Source organism: Lissotriton vulgaris, chromosome 1_1, assembly GCF_964263255.1.
Source record: "Lissotriton vulgaris chromosome 1_1, aLisVul1.2, whole genome shotgun sequence".
In the NCBI taxonomy this organism is placed as follows: domain Eukaryota; kingdom Metazoa; phylum Chordata; class Amphibia; order Caudata; family Salamandridae; genus Lissotriton; species Lissotriton vulgaris.
In genome coordinates, this window is record NC_141685.1 from 227,501,388 (window position 1) to 227,520,938 (window position 19,551).

Consider the following 19,551-nt stretch of genomic DNA (forward strand, 5'->3'; position numbering starts at 1 on the left):
TCCATCAATCCTCCACAATTGATTTCTATGTTTTGCAACAGGGAGGTCTTGGAATGGAAGCCTGGTCTCGGGGTGTCATGGGACAAGGCTGGACCCCAAGTTCTGGGGTCCTGTAGGGATGGTGTAGGGTTGTGTTAAACAGAGTGGGTAGCACTCATTTTGAGGTAGTATACAGTGCTGGAAGCCTGGTTTGTCTGTGATGTTATAGTGTTTGCAGAATGACAAAAGTACTGCCTGAAGGAAGACCACAAACCAGTTGTGTACGGTTGCTTGTGTTTGCACATGGTAAAGTTTGCTTGTGCAGGTTCATTCAAGTCTCCATGTGACTGCAGAACTGAGTGACTGAGTAAGTCTGTGTGTGGGTTGTATACATGCCTTTTGGGTTGCCTACAGGTTGTGTTGCCCAGATTGTGATTTTGTCCAGAACCATAGGGAGGTGTCCACGTGGATATAATTCAGTTGTAGGACTTTGTGTGGGTTACACAAGACACCCAGTTGTTGGGTAGAGGTTGTGCTGATCGGTGTGTTCTCTGTAAGCATATGGAGGTGTCCGTGTGGCTGTAATGCCCTTGTAGGTCTGTTTGTGAGTTACTGAAGGCACTCTTGTGTTGGGCAAAGGTTGTTTTTGTTCTAGGATACACAAATGGAGGAATCAAGGTGGCTGACATGCTGGTTCAACTTCAGGTCTGTGTGTGCATTACACAATGCTTTAAGGGATTGTATTGAGGTTGTGTGAGGTGGTTTGTTTGTTCTTTCACAGGCCTGTGAAGGGTGGCGGCCTGTGTGTCAGATATGTGGCCTCACAAGCTTCTGTGGAGTTTGTTTTTTTTATTCTGTGAGTTTTTGTTTAGCACTGTGGGGGTCTGCATGTGGCTGTGTTAGTATTTAGCTGGTCTGAGAGAATTGGGTTCTCCTCAATGCTTTGTGTGTGCTGGAGTGTGTGGTTGGTAGCTGAGACATTGAGTTTCTATGGTGTGTAGGGGGATCTGTGTGACAGCCTGTGTTTGGCTCCATTGTGAGACAACGAGCTTCTTAGCAGTAGTGTGTAAGGGTGGCTTGTGTTCAGCGCATTCAATGTGTATACTTGTTGGTTTTCTATAGCGCTGGATGCCATCTGTTTGAAGCTTCTTGGCTCTCTGTTGCTGAGATCAGACACCTTTACTGGAAGAGTTTACTTTAGTGTGGGGTAAAATCAGAGAGAAAAGCGGCAGGAAGAGAATGCCAGGGCACGAGACACCACAATATCTGTAAAAACAAGCATTGGCATAGTCAATAGGTTTCGCCTTTGCGACCTTATAAGTGTTGAGTTATCCAGCACAATATCCTTTGTGCAACAACATTAACTGTTGCATGGCTAAACACCTATAAGTGCCCAATGGCGAGACCTATTGGATATGCCAATGCTTGTTTATTTTTGTGTGTGTTGCATGCACCATGAAATGGGAGGACAAGGGATGGTGGCAGGAGTTGTTGCAGCCCTTATAGGATCACATAGGGCTCTGGTTCCAGTGGTTACAGGAATTTACAGGCCCTGTATTTTCAGATTCTGGAATAATACGCTCAGAACTACCAGGGTACTCAGAATGGCCCAGAATACTCCTCCAGACCTCTTGGGATGAGAGCCTTAGTGTAATTGTTAGATACACAGATGTCAATTAGGGGTAGTTCATGGTAGCAAATCCTACCCCTCGCGCCAATGGTATTTCTTGCTTGGGGCAATGTAAATGTGGCGTATTTGTATAGCGCGAACAGTGACCCGGAGGAATCCCGGCGCTTGTACTCCTACCACAAGGGAACCCCTCCTGGCTTTTCCTTGTGGGGTGTCCACTCCTGGGCATCCCATCCCTTGAGCATCGGGGGCCTTTGTGGAGACTAAACAAGCTATTGCCCAGAGTTGCAGCGTGGGACCCATGCTTAGAATCGGCACTGAGGCGAGAATATCCGGTCAGAGGAATTTAAGCCCAAAACCCACCGAGGCGGGAATCGAACCCTGGTCCCTGGCCAGCGTTCTGCATCAAGGTCTGCCGCTCTAAGCATTGAGCCACACTTCTCCACTGCAATGGAAGAGGTTCAAGTCCTTTCCCTCCTAGCAACACATTGTAATATGTGGTGTAGCTGTGGGTGTGACATGTGACCAATCCTGCAAAAGGATGTCACTTCTGATATTGCTCTGAACTAATGTTGATGATCTAATACTGAGGAAGTCTATGTTAAGGTGTAATTGATAAGTTTATTTCTTAACCCCTTCGGGGCTGATGACGAGCTGGGCTCGTCATGGCGTAGCCTCCTCGCACGCACATGCGATTTAGAAAATCTCCGCGTAGGAGCGGAATTACGCTAGCGCGCATGTGGTTAAGCACTAGTGTATTGCGGAGCTCTTTCTGATCAGACAGCTAAAGTTTGGAACCAACTCCCTCCGCTGGTTAGGTCTCAAACCAACCATACTATGTTTAGGACACTTAAAAATGGGGCTATTCAAACAATATCCTTGCATTTGAGTTTTGGGGAATGTTTTTCTTTGCAGCATTATCAGCTGTCCAATCAGTGTCAAGAGGCCCTTCTGTCGCTGTTTGTGCTTTATAAACTTTTCAAATAAATAAAATACTCACATAGCCCCATACGCTGGTGTAAACACGCATCCATATTACTATCACAATACACGATCTTCTCCTCACCTCCTGGTTTGTAAAAGTAACATCTGTGGGCTCCACCTACAGGGGTGAGGAGAGGAGAGGAGGGGAGAGGAGAGAAGAGGAGAGGAGAGGGGAGGGAAGGGGAGGGGAGGGGAGTGGAGGTGACGGGATGGCATAGCAGGGCAGTGGAGTGGATTGGAGTGGAACGGAGAAGGATACCAAAATTAGACATATGTCAGCCTCAAATGAGTGTGAGAAATGGCAAGACATAAAGGAAGTGTGACAAAGAAGGATTCGCTGCAGGGTAAGGAGAAGGAAGGCATCAAGAACATTTTTGAAAGTGAGAGAATGAGAGACAGAGAAAGTAACATATGAAGAAGACATTAAATACCCAGATCTATGAACTGAAAAGTTGGAATTACAAAAACAGGGTATGCTAAATAAAAGAGATATTATTAATAAATACATTTTTCATCTAGAATTTTTAGTTCCTTCTTTAACATACTCTTCACCCCTCCACTTTCCTTTTACTGATGAGCCAGGATAAACTATGTTGGGAGATGGGGTGGTTGATTAACATATGAAACACCCTTCTGAGATAGCTACAATGATCATCATAAAAAAAACATTAGTTTGATCATAAACCTTAAAATGTTAATAAAGTGCACCATAGCATGGGGTCAGAAGAAGAGAAACTCCACATAAAATTGTATCAGAGTACAGTCCAGTGATAAAAACCCCAAAATCGGTCTAACAGATTGAACCTGTAGATCTAGTGTTATAGAGGGCACCACCCGCCTCCACAAACATATGTGCATAATAGGCAGTCAGTAATTGTCGTGTCCAGCGAAATGACCCATGCTGAAACAGGTAAGTGATGCTTTGATTAGTCATTGTTTTCCCGCCTTGTGGCCACATGCACAGCCGTTCCTTCGGCCCTCGTCCAATCTAGTGCCCGCCCCACTCCCTGACCGGTAGTGGTGTCCGGTCTTTGTCCCATCTCCGAGGTCCAAGTGCAGGGTGCTAGTGCCCCCTGATCCCAGATCACAATATCTCCCCCTTGTCACGAAAGAATGTGAAGAGAGAGAGAGAGATCCTGTGTATTTTGTCAAAACGATAGAGGAACAAAAGATAGAGAGAGAGAGAGAAAGAGAGAAAAAGAGAGAGAGAAAGAGAGAGATATGGAAAATGGAAAGAATAGAGAGATATCAGGTCATCCCCTTCGCTATATTTCTTCGATCAGTCTTTTTGTCCTTTTGCTCCCTCTTTTTGAACAAGTCCCTTCCTTTTCTTTTTGTGACTCCTATTCTTGTCCCTCATTCTTGTCCGTCGATCTTCTTTCCTTGTCTGTTGCTCTTGTTCTTTCCTGTGCTCCTGTGATCTCTGCCACTGCGTCCTCTCCATCTTCGTTGATGGTCTTCACTCCTTTAAAATGAGAACTGTTTCTTGTTTTTCGGTATGGGCGAACTTCTGCCATGATCATTGGCCCTTTGACCTCGGTTACTATTAGCTGGTCTTTGGAGAATGGACTGTCAGACTTGGTCTCCTTGCTTGAGGTGCCCTGTGGAGGCATGTCTTCTGTCGTCCGCGTAAGCTTTCATCTTCTCTTTTGCCTCCTGGTCTCTGGCAGCAAATCTGCTGTGTTCTGACGGTCTCTTCACTTCTAGCTGTGGTAGCCATGTTCTGCTTGTCCTCCCCAGCACTACCTCAGCTGGACATCTCCCTGTGGAGCTGTGTGGGGTTTTTCTATAGTCTCGTAATACTTGACAGAGTGCCTGTCCTATAGAGAGCTGTGCCAGTTTTGCTCTTTGAACAGCTTTCTTTATGTTGCCCATGAACTTCTCCACCATGCCATTCGCTTGTGGCCACAGAGGTGTTGTCTTCTTGTGATGAATGCCTAGGTAGGTCATGAATCTTTTGAACTCCTCCCTTGAGAATGGAGGACTGTTGTCTGTCTTTAGTGACTTTGGTTATCCCCAGGCTGCACAGATGTCATCTACTACTAATAGTGTCACGGTTGCTGATGTCAGAAAGACATGGCATGCTATGGGAAACCTCGAGTATTCGTCAATTATCATGTGCTGATAGTTGCCCGTGTCTAACGGCCCTTAGAGGTCTGCCGCCAACGTTGTCCATACTTCCTTGGGAAGTTCTGACATTTGTAATGTTTCCGGCTTCACTGGCTGGTCTGTTGTTTGACAGATGTGACAGCTCATGATGGTGTCTTCCACCATCTTGTCTAGACCAGGGAACCATACCTTCTTTGTCACCACTATGCCTCTGTGCGACTCGTGTGCCAAAGTGACAGTCTTTTGATGTAGCCCTTTTGGTATTACTATCCTTGTTCCTTGCATTAGTATGCCATTTACCGTCTCTGATAGTTTGAGGGCATCTTTGCATTCGGATTGCCATATATTGTCAACAGAGCCTGATGGTCAGTGACAATGGTAAATAGTTTTTCCTAGAGGAACATGTGATAGTGTTTGCATCCCCAGACCACTGCTACGCTCTCCTTTTCAGGTTCGGAGTATGCTATTTCAACGTCAGACAGACCTTTGCATGCATATGCAACAATTTTTCTTGGTGAGTCTCTCCCTGGCAGGTGTTGTGCTAAGATTGCCCCTTCTCCTACCGGGCTAGCGTCTACGGTCAGCTCAGTGCATTGCAGCGGATCGAAGTAGGCAAGGTGGTCTACTGCCATCACGGCCTCTCTGATGGCTTTGAATGCCCAGCCACACTCTTGTGACCAGATGAACTTCTGACCCTGCTTTGTCAGATCGTCAGGGGTGTGCTCACCGCGGCAAAGTCCTTCATGTAGCGGGCACAGTAACTAGCAACACCAAGAAATGACCTCACTTCTGCAACATGTATCGGAGGATTCGCCTTTTTTAATGTCTCCATCTTGCTGGGGTCTGACCTCATTCCTTTTTCTGAGAAGATATGCCCAAAGAATATCAGTTCTCTTCTTCCCAGCTCGTCTTTGTCAGCATTTAACGTTAGTCCTGCTTGTTCCGGCTGCAAGCATACTTCACGATGGGCAGTGTCATGTGCTTCATCGGACCGACTAAACACCAGGATGTCGTCACTGTAGTTTAGATTGTTCTTTGCTGGCCTGATCATCTGCCTTATTGTTTCCTGAAATATCTCCGCAGCTGATGATATGCTGAAACTCAGTCGCTTGTAGCGGAACAGGCCCATGTGCGTAGAGAACGTGGTAATGTATCTCGATTGCTCGCTGAGCTACAGTTGATGGTACCCTTTCTACAGGTCCAGCTTCGAGAATCAGCATTCTCCAGTGAGACAGCTTATCATGGCCCAGGGTGTCGTTCTCTTTCAATGGCTGTGTTTGGTATCCTCATGTCCACGCATATGCGGATCTTTGAGGGTTTTTTTTTTGGAACCGCCACTATAGGAGACACCCAGGGAGTTGGTCCTCCTGTAGGCTCAATGATGTCTTATGCCAGCAGACTTTGTATTTCCTCTTCGTCGGCGATGCTGTGCCACAGGTTTGACTGCCTCATTAATGTGCAATGTTATTTATTTCCCTTTTAGCCTCCCTAAGCCTTGTAGTATGGCTGGATGTTCTTGTAGAATGTTCCGTTTCTCTGACATGTGGTATGTCATGGCCAGGAAGCCCATTACCTGTGCTGTGACATTGCTCAGTAGGCATGGTTCTGGGATGTATCCCCGTACCACAAGTATCCCTTCTCTGCATACTCGGTCCTTGTATGTTAGTGTTTCTATGAACTTCCATATGTTTTCTACCGGCTTCTTCGAGCGCCATGTGAAAACATCGACGGTCGATGGTGATAGTGGCTGTCTTTTCTTCATCTTTTCGAACTCTGACGTGCACATGATGTTGCACTTGCCCCACTATGAAGCACGAAGCGTGTGCTGTGGCATCCAACGTCAACCTCTACAGTTGCTGTTTTGTTTATTTGTTGCTTCTCCACAGTGTTGATGTGTCCTGGCCTTCATTCCCCCTTGGGTGCATCTGACATCAAATATAGTTGTTCCGCCCTTTACGACGCGACTGTTCCTCCCGATTCACCTGAGGAACTGCGATTTGCGGTCTCCATGTGCCTGGCATGCCTGCTTGTTGCTGCTCGCGGTCTTGCTGGTCTTCCTTGCTCATTTCTAAACTATCTACTCATGCAGGCACTCACAAAGTGATTGTCTCTGTTGCACTTTCTGCTACTTTGGACCATTGCATGCACCAATGTGAGGGAAGTCAAGGCCGCAGCGGTAGCACGTTCTTTCTTGTCTTTTCATCAGAGGTGGCGATGTGCTGTCTCTTTTCTTGCTGCTTTCCTTACGTAATTTGCTTGTTCTACCCTTCTTTCTTTTCCTTGCTCCATCTCAGTGGTGTGTGTCGTTGCTCTTGCTTCTGCTCGGGCCATTGTCAGTATTTTCTACAGTGTTGTCGGTTCCTTCAGAATATGTGCACGGAACTTCATGGACTGGCAACCTTTGATGATGCGCAGTCGTCGAACTTGTCAAAATCACAATACATTACTAGCCTTCACAGTCTTGAGGGACTCCTCTGCTTGTTGACACACGGTGTTAAATGTGTATCTCTCGAAGTCGATGTGTCTTTGCGGGTCGAATTTCTCTGTGATACATTGTATCAGTCCCTTGTACGTCGCTGTTTTGTCATTCGGGAATGTTGTGAGCAGGTCTTCTACTTCATCTCCTGCGAGATTCAAAAAGAGGTCAACATGTTTGGCCTCTGCAACGTCTGTGGCGCGCAGTAGCGCTCAAATTGCTGAATCCAGCGTTCCAACCTGATGCCTGTCTGGGATTCCGATATGCTGAATGGTTTTGGTCTGCAAAATATTGCCTGTGCGCCTGGGTTTGTCACTTTCATTGGACATTGTTCTCCCTTTCCTTTGTCTATCTTTTATAATACTGTGCTCCTTCTTTCTTTTTTTTGTGCTGCAATTTCCTTTTAAATATTTATTTTCACCTTTTCTTCTGGTTTTTTGTTACTGTCTTCAAAATGGCCACCTGGCCCTCTCCAGCCTCTTATTCCCCATACAGCCTGACTCTAAGATGGCTGCCGGTACTTCTATGGGCGAGATTTGCCATCTATTGCATTGCATGTCTTCAAAATGGACTCCAGGCCTTCCTCTGCTCTTCATTGGCTGTCCTGCCTGACTTCAAGATGGCCGCCGAGCTCTCGCGAGATTTCTAGTTGAATCTCAACGCGGGACGCTCAGGCTCTTGTTTAGTTATGCTAGCAGCTTTTCCAAGATTGGGCGCCTATTTAGCACTTCCCTCACCTCACTCTCACTGCTGCAGCCGGGGTTGGCTCTGGTTGTTGCCGTGGATGTTGCACATGGACCAGGGTGGGATCCTGACTCTGTTTCTTTCATGATCAGGGTGGGTCCCCCATATTCAGCGTCTTCTCTTCTTTGGGGCCCGACGGACCTGTGTAGCCTCCTTTTTTTCGTCGCTTCTTGACTCCGGACATCTTATTGTTGATTAACGGACCGGGGTGACCTTCTAGCTCCGTGTGGACGTGGTCGCGAGGTTGTTTCTCGTGGTGGCTCCGGATCCCACCTGCTCGTCGTCAGTTGTCGTGTCCAGCGAAATGACCCACTCTGAGACAGGTAAGTGATGCTTTCATTCTTCATTGTTTTCTTGCCTCGTGTCCACATGCATGTACGTTCCCTCTGCCCTCGTCCAGTCTAGTGCACGCCCGACTTCCTGACTGGAACTGGTGTCTGGTCTCTGTCCCCTCTCCTAAGTCTGAGTGCAGGGTCCTAGTGCCCCCTGACCCCAGGTCACTACAGTAATGATGCATCGAGCTGCACACAGCACAAATAAAATACAATGAGGAACATCAGACAGTGCAATCACAGTATAAACTATTATAAACATAACGAAAAAACAATAAAAATACATTAAATAAAACATCAATTCAATGGCGCCATTTAAAACTTTTTACCTTTCCTCTTTCTAATTTAGAATACAATATGCAAAAATCTGCTCAGTTCAAAAACAATATAAGGGAAACTATTGGTTAAAAATAATCCCTGAGCTTTTTGAAAATTGTGGAAACCCAAGGTAAGACAGATAGATCCAATCTATTTGCGTCATACATCAGACAGAAAAATAAAAAAATGTTCGATATTTTCGTCAGCATAATTAGTCCACAGTTCACATGAGGTCCCATTATCGCACCCCTTTTTCTACTCGGTTGTATGCATATTGATTTAAGGACTCCAAAATAAAACTTCATGAACAAGGACCTTGCCAATGTTTAAGGGAGATGTCCATGAATTAGGGAATTAAAAGTGTTCTCTGGGGAAGATTACTTAATGACCGTATGAAAATATTATTTTGAACACCTAGATAGGTTACAGGTAAGTACCCCCAGATTTCAGTCCCACAAAGTGCTGATGTTTGGCCTTTGGCTCATTAGACCTCAGCAGCCAGTGAAATGGCCCTAGATGTGGCTGCCTTAAAAAATGTAAAAAAACAGCTGACCTATGTGTGAGTGTGGCCTTGCTCCACTCTTGATGTCGCCGCCAACAAAGTCTGTCATCAAGCTAGATTCCCAGATACTCTGAACTAGTAGCATTGTCTAGCATCTTATCTCTCAGTCTCATTTACCCCTTCTAGCTCATACGTGGGTTGAAGATCAGTATCCTTGGCTTAGAGATGTTTATTTTCAAATCCTTAATTATACAATCGGATTGAAGAGAGGTCAATACATTTCCATGTTACTAGGGGGTCTGGAGATCAGGATTGTATCACCAGCGAACAATAACATGGAACAGTTAGCCCATTTAACTTAGGTGAATCATTGATGCAGCCATTATGCTGGTCAATGACTTCCTTTTTATATAATGTAAAAAGCTAGGGGCCAGAAAGCACCCTTTTCTCACCCTTTTCTAAAGGGGATGTATTTCGAAAATTCACCATTGCTGCCCCATCTGACATGGGCATAATTTTCCATGTGAAACCTCACTATGATGTTGAGAAGGGAATATGGAACTCCAATGGTCTGAAGTGTTTCCCATCGGAGAGTTCTCAGTACAAGATCGAATGCTGATCTCAGGTCCATGAGGCCAATGTATAAATGATCATTAGTTAGTTTAGTATGCTTCCATAAAATGAATGGAGCGAAGACCTGATCGACCGTCCGTATTGTTATTCTAAAGTCTGCCTCAAAGGGTGACAATATACTGTTTTGAAATATCCAGTCCTCCAATTTATTAGGGACCTTGTGAGCAAAGAAGTTTATCAAGTAGGCTTATGTTTCGAGGGATGTCCTTCGCCCCTTTTTTTATAGACTAGAAATATTTCCGTCCCTAGCCAAGACAATATTTCTGGACATCTTTGGATAAAATAATTTCCAAAAATGTTCCTTTAATTCAGCAAATATTTGCTTGTGATGCTTAACTAATTGGATCTGATCAACTGGACAATTAATATAAGGTTCATAAAGAATGTAAACGTTTTGGTACATTAAAGCTACTGTGTTTTGATTTCCTACAATTCTAGGCCACTTGACAAACGTATGGGTATTCTCAACCTGAATGACAGAGTGAACAATCCTAAATTATACTAATAATCTTTCTAGCATGGGGTAAGACAACTGCAAGTTCAAATGGATAATGATCACTGTCAGACCTAGCATCAACTTTAAAATCAATCAATTCATGCCAGATAGAAATATCCAATAAAATGTAATCTTGCAGACTAAAATACAAGGCTCCGATAAATATAAGTTATCTTTGTTGGTCAGAGAATGACCTTCCTTTTCAGGCACATAGGCCATGTTGCAAAGTTAAAGAAACGAATTGACTGGCTTTGAAGGTATAACGAACGCATGAGTTGGAGTTAGTAATAGTAATGCCCCTCGGTTCATCTTGATCATCTGTTATTAGTAACCCGGGGCATAGTTTGCATAGCACTACTACACGTAGCTGCACGTAGTATACTTTGAACTACACGTATTATTGCGTAGCATAGCTGATGGCACTGTTTACTTGTCTGCATGGTGAAATAACTGCAAATGACATCATGCACAGTGCCAGATATGATAAAATAAGTATCTCTATGTTTATATGCTAAAGAGCATGTAGTACTTTCACAAAAGTGAAACTGAAAAATTTGCAAGCAGTGAGAGAGGTGATGACTTTGGGATCCTCCCTAACCTAGGGAGAGAACCAAGCAGATGCCTTGAAAACAAAAAGCACATCTTATTGAACGATTTGGTGGAGGTCCCATCCTCTTAGGACCACCCCAAGCACAGTTATTGGCAAAAAAACAATCCCAACCAGTGGGCAGTGAATATTATAGTATCCAATGTCAAAATAATTCTACAAAGAGCTGCAGTTCAACTGGTGGTTACTAGATGTCCCTATCTTGTTGTTGAAGAACTGGGCAAAGTTGTCACAGAGTTCTTTGGACGCCTTTACAGATAAGGACACTGGCTTGGAGGTTTGTTACCTAATGATGCTGTAGAGCTCCTTAGGTCTGTTTTTGGCACTGTCCAGTGCCTCACGGAAGAAGCTGGATTTCTTGTTTTTGATGTGGTTGTTGTACTTCATACGGGCTGATTTAAGTTGCTCACGAAGGATGGCGGTCGGGATGTTTCTCCACTTTTTTTCTTTGGCTCTTAGATTCCTCCTTTCGGAGTTGAGGTCAGAGTTAAACCATGATCTGGACGGGATGGCTCTGCTCTTTTTGAGCTTTAAATGAGCTATTTTGTCGGGTAAGGACACTAGCTCAGTATTGTACCGGTCAGTGAGGTCATTGGTGGACAGGTGGACTTTGTAGTCAGGGAGAAGTGAGTTTATCTGGTCTTCTAGGATTCCCAGAGGAACTTGGGAGAGGTTTCTCAGCCATTTGGGATGTTCTTGAGGGGGTGATTGTGAGAGAGTGGGGTGATTGATATGAAATAGGATCAAGTGGTGGTCTGACCAGTTGACGGGGAGTATGTGGTTGACCGTGATTGTGTTCTTTTGTGCAATGATGGCATCCAGTGTGGCTCCTTTGTAGTGTGTCTCCTCTGTGCAGTACTGGATTAGATTGTTATCACAGAGGAGAATGGATAGCAATTGGATTAAAGGGTTGTTGGTCTTGTTCCACCGTAGGTTCAGGTCACTGAGAATTAGAATATTGGTATCTCCGAGTGCACCTTGCGCTATCAAGTCGGATAGTTGTTCTCCAAATGCGGCGTTTTTACCTGGGGGGTGATAGAGCAAGTGACACAGTAAAGAAACACTATCTTTGGTCTTGATAGTGGCGGAGAGACATTCAAATGAATCATAATCGAAAGAGTTTGTTTCCGTGATGACCAGATTGTCCTTGTGAATAATGGCAAAAGCTCCTCCTCGCTGGTCTATCCTGTGCTTTGTTGACGAGGGAGAAGCCTGGGGGTACCAGCATGTGTAGGAAAGAAGGCGATATCTTATTTAGCCAGGTCTCCGTGAGGAACGCAATGTCAATGTCATGCGAGAGGATAGCCTCAGGCAGATCAGTTGCATGAAGTGAGGCTGACCTGCAGTTGATTAGTAAGCAGTTGGTGAAAAGCTCTTTGTTGTTGGCAGTCCTTTCTTTGGGCGCCCTAGGTATGGTGGTGAGGGCGGGCCCATCACGGGTTTTGAGCAGGGAACGCCTTTCCGTAGGCCTCTGATCACTTGGATTTTGGATTTAGGGGAGTTAGAGGGGGGTGTGTTGTATGAGGAGGCAAGAATGGCTGCTTCTTTGTCTGACATAGCTGCTTCTGTTCTAATGGGCCTTAAGGTCAGGTGGCATTGCATGGTTCTTAGCCCTAGGGGCATGGACTACGGTTCTTGGGGCTTTTTGTGGCCAGGGTTCCATGACCCTGATAGGGGGACTATGATGCCAAGGGTTTCTGTGGTCAAGGAGAGGCTTTTTACGTTGACGGTTGTTCTGACCGACTTTTTCGGCCCTTTCTTGAGGGAAGGTGATTGGAGGTGACTTTAGTCTGCTATCATTCTAATAGAAGGATTAGAACCGTAAATAGGGCCTATTTACAAGGCGTTTGACACAATCCCGTACCCTTCTCTTTAGTTCAGGGCTTATAAATCTATGTTAAGGGATAGATTCCTTAGTATTAGTACTAATCTGTCCTTTTATAAGAGTGCTAGTATACTTCCGATGGAGTTATGTTTATTTCGGGCCTTGTAGGCCTCAAACGGGAGAGACTCCATCTTTCTTTCTGCCCCGGCAGCTTGAGATGCTTCTAGGTCAAATGTAATGTTTTAGTTACGAGGTGTTGTTCGCTTGGAGAGAACCGGCTCAGGCTGGCCCTTATCAAAAGACTGTATTTTTCTCTGTGTCGAAGACATATCATCAGATCGGCCGACTGAGAACGTGTCCTTGGTACGGGGAGGTACAAGAATTTGCTGGGCGGCAGGTTACTGGCCGTAACTTTCCATGAAGGGACAAGCTTCCATATTAGCGAAAGCATGAGGCAGTGAGTCAGTCAGTCTGTAGGCGGCAGCTAATCGTTAGCATCAATGCAATTAATTATTTCAAGGCAGACAGTCTCCATTTTGAAGTCCGCGAAAGACCAAGAAGCTGATACTCTCTTAGAAAGATTGAAGTTATTTTAGTTGGAGCAGTCGGCGAGCTTTGATATTAAGATCTGAGCATACAGAGTGAAGCAGTTAGTTGAGGGAACAAATACCAGAGTGGTAGAAACTGAGTTATAAGATCGAAGCTGAGAAGTGAAGACAATCCGTGATTGAGAGGAGAGAGGAGTAGTGCAGAACAGCCAGAGAGAAAGCAGCTGATAAGAGGAAGGTTCCAGTGACTTGGAGGGAAGCAGAGGAGACAGAGCATAGCGGTGCAGACGTGTATCCGTGACTGCAGAGGTGTGACCCTAAGACGAGCCAAGGCACAGACGAGAAGGGAACCCAGATGACTGCTGAGTCCAGACTTCATATTAATAAGGTGACGTCGACCCTTTCTTATTAGCGTGCACACACATTCTAACCTTTCGTTTCCTTTTCAGGCTATATGTTATAGTATGGTATTATATTGTTATTGTTGATATAATAACGATACCCCAGTTCTTAGTGAACCAGTGTGTATATTTTATTCTCATACAGTAAAGTTAGCCTTTCTTCTAGTCACAGGCTGTTATATGAACGGATGCTACTCCCGTCCAGGTAAATGGTAAATGAATAATGAGGGAGAGAGGAGCCCTTGAAATAGAGAATAAGTTGTACACCGTGTAATTCGGCCATTCTTGTGTGATCCATAATATTGTAGTATTGTACCTCTAGTGGATAGTGAGAGATTCCCCAACATGAAGAGCTAAAGGTATTCATAGGAGAGTGATCGTCGTTGTAAGGCGGCGTTAATGAGAGCACCAGGGGGGAAACTGGTGTGTATACCCACAGGATTGTGGCTTGTGTAATAGCGAGAGCACCAGGGAGGAAACTGGTGTGTATACCCACAGGATTGTGGCTTGTGTAATAGCGAGAGCACTGGGGGGATACGGTGTTTATACCCACAGGATTGTGGCTTGCGAGAGCACTGGTTGCAGCCAGTGTGTAACGGTAAGTAATCAGAACTGCCCCAGGGTAGATTAGTCTGGGTCCATGTGACCGCGAGACTATATTGTATGAGTGTGGTATTTTAGAAGATCTAAGCATGTATATTGCTAATTCCCCATCCTTGGGTAGGAAACATAGATACCTGTTGTAAATAGGTCCTAAGGAGGGAGGTGGTTACGTTTCCGCTGGGTTAGTGGTGTCTTGGTGAGCTGATTCTATCTGGTCCAAAAATCCGGTCGTTACAACGGTGTGAGGGGATTTAAGGGGTCTGCGATCTTTACCTAGGTATGAGAGGATTTCGGTTAAGCCCTGGGAGATTACATCTATCTGGCTTTCAAGTGACGCGAGACGCTGCGCCAAGGAGCCATGGGAGGAGTTGGGGGTGTCTAGGGCTTTGTCTTGAGTGGTGAGGATCGGGTTGAGGGAGTGTAATCTCACATTAGTAATAAAGGGTGGTTTGTCCTTTTTCGAAATCAAGAGAGAGGTAAAAGGAGGAGGGTGGGTGGGGGCAGGAGCAGGCTTTGAGTGTCTGAGAGTTGTGATGGAACTAGTGAGGAAAGTGGTCGCTATTGATGGGTCACGTCCGTGAGGTTGCGGTGGATGGATCCAGTAAGAGGTTGAGTTAGTGCTTTCCTTAAGGAGCTGAGGGATATGGTTGGTAAGGGTAGTGGAATGGGTGGTGGGGGATGTGATGGTGTGGTTGGCGTTTCCTGTTTTGGTTGGTTGGCTATAGACGGGAGTTGTGTTGCGGCGGGGCAAAGCGTGTGAGGGGGAGCGTAGCGGGTGGGGCCGGATCGGAGTCAGTTGTATTTACTGGAGTGGTAATATTATGGTGTTCCCCACTGCTACCCAGCACTTTCCCTAATGTTGCACTTACTGGAGTGTGAATAGTAATTTTTACCCCTCCTCTATCCAACACTTTCTGTACTGTTGCACACATTGGAGTGGGAACAGTAATTTTTACCCCTGTGCCATCCAACAATTTCCCAACTGTTGCATTTACTGGAGAGGGAATAGTAATTTTTACCCCTCTGCTATCCAACACTTTCCCTACTGTTACACTCACTGGAGTGTGAATAGTAATTTTTACCCCTCCGCTGTCCAACACTTTCCTTACTTTTGCTCTTACTGGAGTGGGATTAGTCAATTTTACTAGTTCGCTATCCAACAGACTACTGTTGCACTAACTCGAGTGCAAAATTGTACTTTGAAGACTATGGCATATTTTAATGTTTTAATGTATAATATATTGTTTTTTAATTAGATGTTATGTTATAAGTGTATGTAAATCATAACATAGATTACAATTAATAGGTTATTAATTGTTTTAAAGTATGTATATATGTTTAAATATTTTTTAAATATTTTTTTTATTGAATGCATTTTTTATATTTGTTAAAATGTATATTAAATGTAAATAATTTTTAAAAAATAATTGTATTATTTAATATGTTTAACATTGTTTTATATAAATTAAACATTCAATATTTTTAACATCTATATTTTGTACATCGATATTTAATTAATATATTTTTATTCTTACAATTATAAATATAGGATGTTGATATTTTTGATTTCGACATTTATGTCTCGATTTTTGTGCATGGGGATAATTTGGGGGTCGATATTTTGTCAGTGAACCGCGAACACCTACCGTACTTTCAAAAAGAGTGAAAGAATGGCCAGTGTATAAAAAGAGGAAGTTTGCAAAATAACATAACAGCTTCCACAAGACCCCCATTTTTGTTAGAGTCACCCTTTACGCCACCGACAGTGGCATCATTTGCAAAATAACATCTTGAATGCAACACAGAAATCGCACAAACCAGATTGGACTCCAGAAGGTCCTCAGGTTTGTGGTAAATATGTATCACCAAGTAAAGAAATATGCAGCTGCCATGCAAGTTAGAAGCCATGCATACTAAAGAGCAAGTTTGCAGTTTCAGTGCTTAAAAGGAAGAGACACGACTTAGTCCAGTCAACAAGCTAGCAGTACTGGGAGGTATAGATCAAGCATCATTAAGATAGAGCAGCATGTCATCTGCATAAAGGTAGACAGAGTGTATAAAGTTCCGTATTAGCACCCACCCGGGCACACAGACAACGAGCCGAATGTTCCAGAGTCAAATTATAAATTAGAGGAGACAACAGGCATTCCTATCGGGTCCCTCCTTATGTTGCAACGGGATCTGAGATATAGCAACAAATTTTAACTCTCGCCATGGGATTAGTGTAAATAATTTAATCAGTCGAAGAAAGTGAGGTCCCGGTCCATATCAGCCGAGCAGTTCAAATGAAAAAAAAACATTTGAGAGAGTAAAAAGACTTGTGCAAGTCCAGGACTAGGCATCTTGAGAGGGGATATTGCTCTGGGACATGCTCAAGAAGCCGAAAAAGACAGCAGAGCATTAAGGAGGAGTATCTGGCAGGTAAACAACATTTTTATCTGAGTGAACCAGCTGCGGAACCATGGGGGCTAGACGATCAACCAGAACCTTTGCCAGATTTTTGTAATCAGTATTTAGCAATGCAAGTGGTCTGTATGATTCTAGGTCAAGCAGATCTCTATCCGGTTTAGGCAATGAGATGAGTAGGTCATCAAACAACAAGGGCGGCAAGGCCCCTGCCGTAAGTGCAGTGTCATACAACATTGTCAGATGGGTGCCAGTAATGGTGCATATACTTTTTAAAATTCGGACTGTAACAAACAAAGGCCCTGGAGTTTTGCTGGTGACAAGTGCACGTATCATTTCAGGCATCAGTGATTTCCTCATTAAATTCCTCCCTGCACTCCATAGAGATCCGTGGCAGGACCACATCAGTCAAAAAGTCACTATGGCTCCCAAAACAGACACGGATGTATGCAACAGGGTGTAATGACGTTTAAAAGCAGAGAGTATATCCCTCTGTGTGTGGAGTAACTACCCTTCATCTGAACAAATGCACAGGAGAGAATGTCTGTCCACTTCCTGATGGCTCAGCAATGGCAGCAGCATACCCGGACAGTTTGCATCAAAATGCGTTCTTTTAAGGTGCTCGACATAATTAAGACAGCGTAACCTTTCCAATAGTGTAAGATGGTCACACTGAAACTGATGCCATCTAGCCTGGGCAGAGTTAGAAGACCGAGTCAGTTCCTCATGGCCCATCAGGTCCTACCAACCAGGAAATGTCTTTAGTCAGATGATAACTCATATTAAGGGCGTTACATATCCATTGCCCTCAAATTGATACATTGAAGTCATACCGTTCTATCAAGGGAGATGAGGCTGAACCAGCGTTAACATTGAAGTATTCTGTGATATTATCAGTGATGGAAGCAGGAAATGAGGAGTCCTCCAATGTGAGGGTTGTAGTCTCCAACTAGGTATAGGTGGAAAGACGTAGCATAACTGCAAATGGAGCCGGTTATAGTCAGCGTGTGTTTGGCCGCAATAGTCTATACATGTTATAGGTGGAACAACGTCCTGCGTCAAACATAAACTATCAAGGTGGACGTGAAGTCCATGTGTATTTGAATAGTAGGAACACACTCTGGTATTGGGTTGTCTGAGGTGCCATACATCTAGTAAGTTCCAGTGTTTTAAGCATGTAGTGAGAATAAGGGAATTGGAAGTGGACAAAGTGCGGTGTCAATCCAGGACCAAGCATCTTTAGGGTCAGCGAAAAATTACGCTGCACCGTTGATCTGGACACAGAGATGGTAAGGGAAGAGAAGTGTATATTGGATGTAATGTTCCTTCAACTTATGTTCAACCTCAAGGAAAGTGCAACATTTCTGCTGAACCGCTAGAGTGTTGTCCAGGCACATTAATACTCTGACATTGTCAACTATCATGTTTACCTGCTTACGTGCCTCATTCAAGACAATTTCCATCTCTGTAATGCATAAGGCTTGCTATCAACGAACGGAGTGGGGTGCCAGGACAGAGACTTTACTTGGGACCCTATGAGCAAGTTCTACCAAACCGAAGAGCAACAATAGTTCCACAGGAATTAAACGGCATATCCAGGTATCTATAAATGTCTCCACATCATTACCCTCAACTCCCTCAAAACAGCCCACCACTCTAATGATATTATGCCTAGACCTGCCTGTGACGTCCTTAGCACAATCATCCAGGATGTGGACCTTCTCCTGTAAAGTGGCGAGATGGGATTGCAAGTCTAAAGTTTACGGTTAAAGAGATGCTGCTGCTTTCTTCCGCAGACCGTAGCCTTTCCGATATTTTCTGATGGTCATCTTGCAGTAGGGTGAGGTCTGTGGTGATGGCATCAATCTTCGACTCCAGAGATATGCAAGACAGTTCAATGGCAGCAAGTATCCCATCCGATTTGCCAGTAACTGACTGTGCAGCCTGGAGGGTCAGTGGCTTGCTCAGAATTCAGTGGTGGTGTGGATTGACATGAGCATGCAGCAGAAGCACCAGTTCTAGGGCGCACCGTTGTGACATTTCCCTTTTAGGGGGAGTGCAATAAAGGGGTCAGTATGTTGAATTATGAGCCCACTTGTGAGTGCCAAAGCAAGCCACAACAGCTTACAGCACGAGCAGTCCAGTATGGAGGTCAAACAGCAAGATATAAGGAAGAGCACAGAGTAAGTCAACTTTTGTATGAGTGGTGCCACATATCCCAAAAGGAATTGCAGGCAAAGTCAAACCAGGAGAGTGCCAGGTGTGGTAAGTCTCATAATTGAGAATAGCAATGCAGGCAGTCAAGGGAGATTCAAAGAAAAGTGTGGTGACAACGCTTTACAGGACACAGCAGCGGATTGTGCGCACTGGTGCACCAGCTCTAATGAAGTCCCTTGGAATTTCAGAGACCTGAATGTGGTGGTATTGTACATGGCACAAAAGAGCCTTTAGCAGTTCTATTACCCCCTAAAGAGACCCAAGGACATGGGCACTGGGGTCAGAGCACTAGGGTGACAGGAACAGCCAGTGTGTTATTTAGCAGACAACAAAATGCAGCGCTAAACCATCAGAGCATCCTGCCCACAGTGCAAGGGTCCCCCAATTAAAGTCAGAGGTGGCACACATCACCAATGAGACGCTAGAGTCAGCAACTAGCAGGGGGTAACTAAGGCAGGAAGGGAAAGAGTGAAAGAGATTCTGATGATAGTTAGGTAGCAAGGGATCTCCTGGTGCTGGCACAAGAGGTCCCATTGAAAGAGAGATAGGTGATGTAGCAACACATAAAATTATGGACAGAATGCTGAACATTTTCAGACATTCATCCTAAGTCGCAGATCTGCATTAAACTCATAGTTTTTTTGCTTGCCATGCCGCCACAGTTTGGACCTGCCATATGCAAATCAGTCTTGACCCTGTTCCTCATGTGAACAGTCCTGCCCGAACTGCCAAGCCAGGTCC

General features: G+C 44.6%; 1 long non-coding RNA gene across 1 annotated transcript in view; it reads right to left on the reverse strand.

Annotated features, from left to right (window-relative positions):
- Positions 1-19,551, reverse strand: part of LOC147741911 (uncharacterized) — a 62,750-nt gene that overhangs the window by 29,010 nt on the left and 14,189 nt on the right. The window contains exon 3 of the long non-coding RNA XR_015299440.1: positions 2,610-2,711. This is a non-coding gene — a long non-coding RNA (uncharacterized LOC147741911). The remainder of the gene's footprint in view (positions 1-2,609; positions 2,712-19,551) is intronic.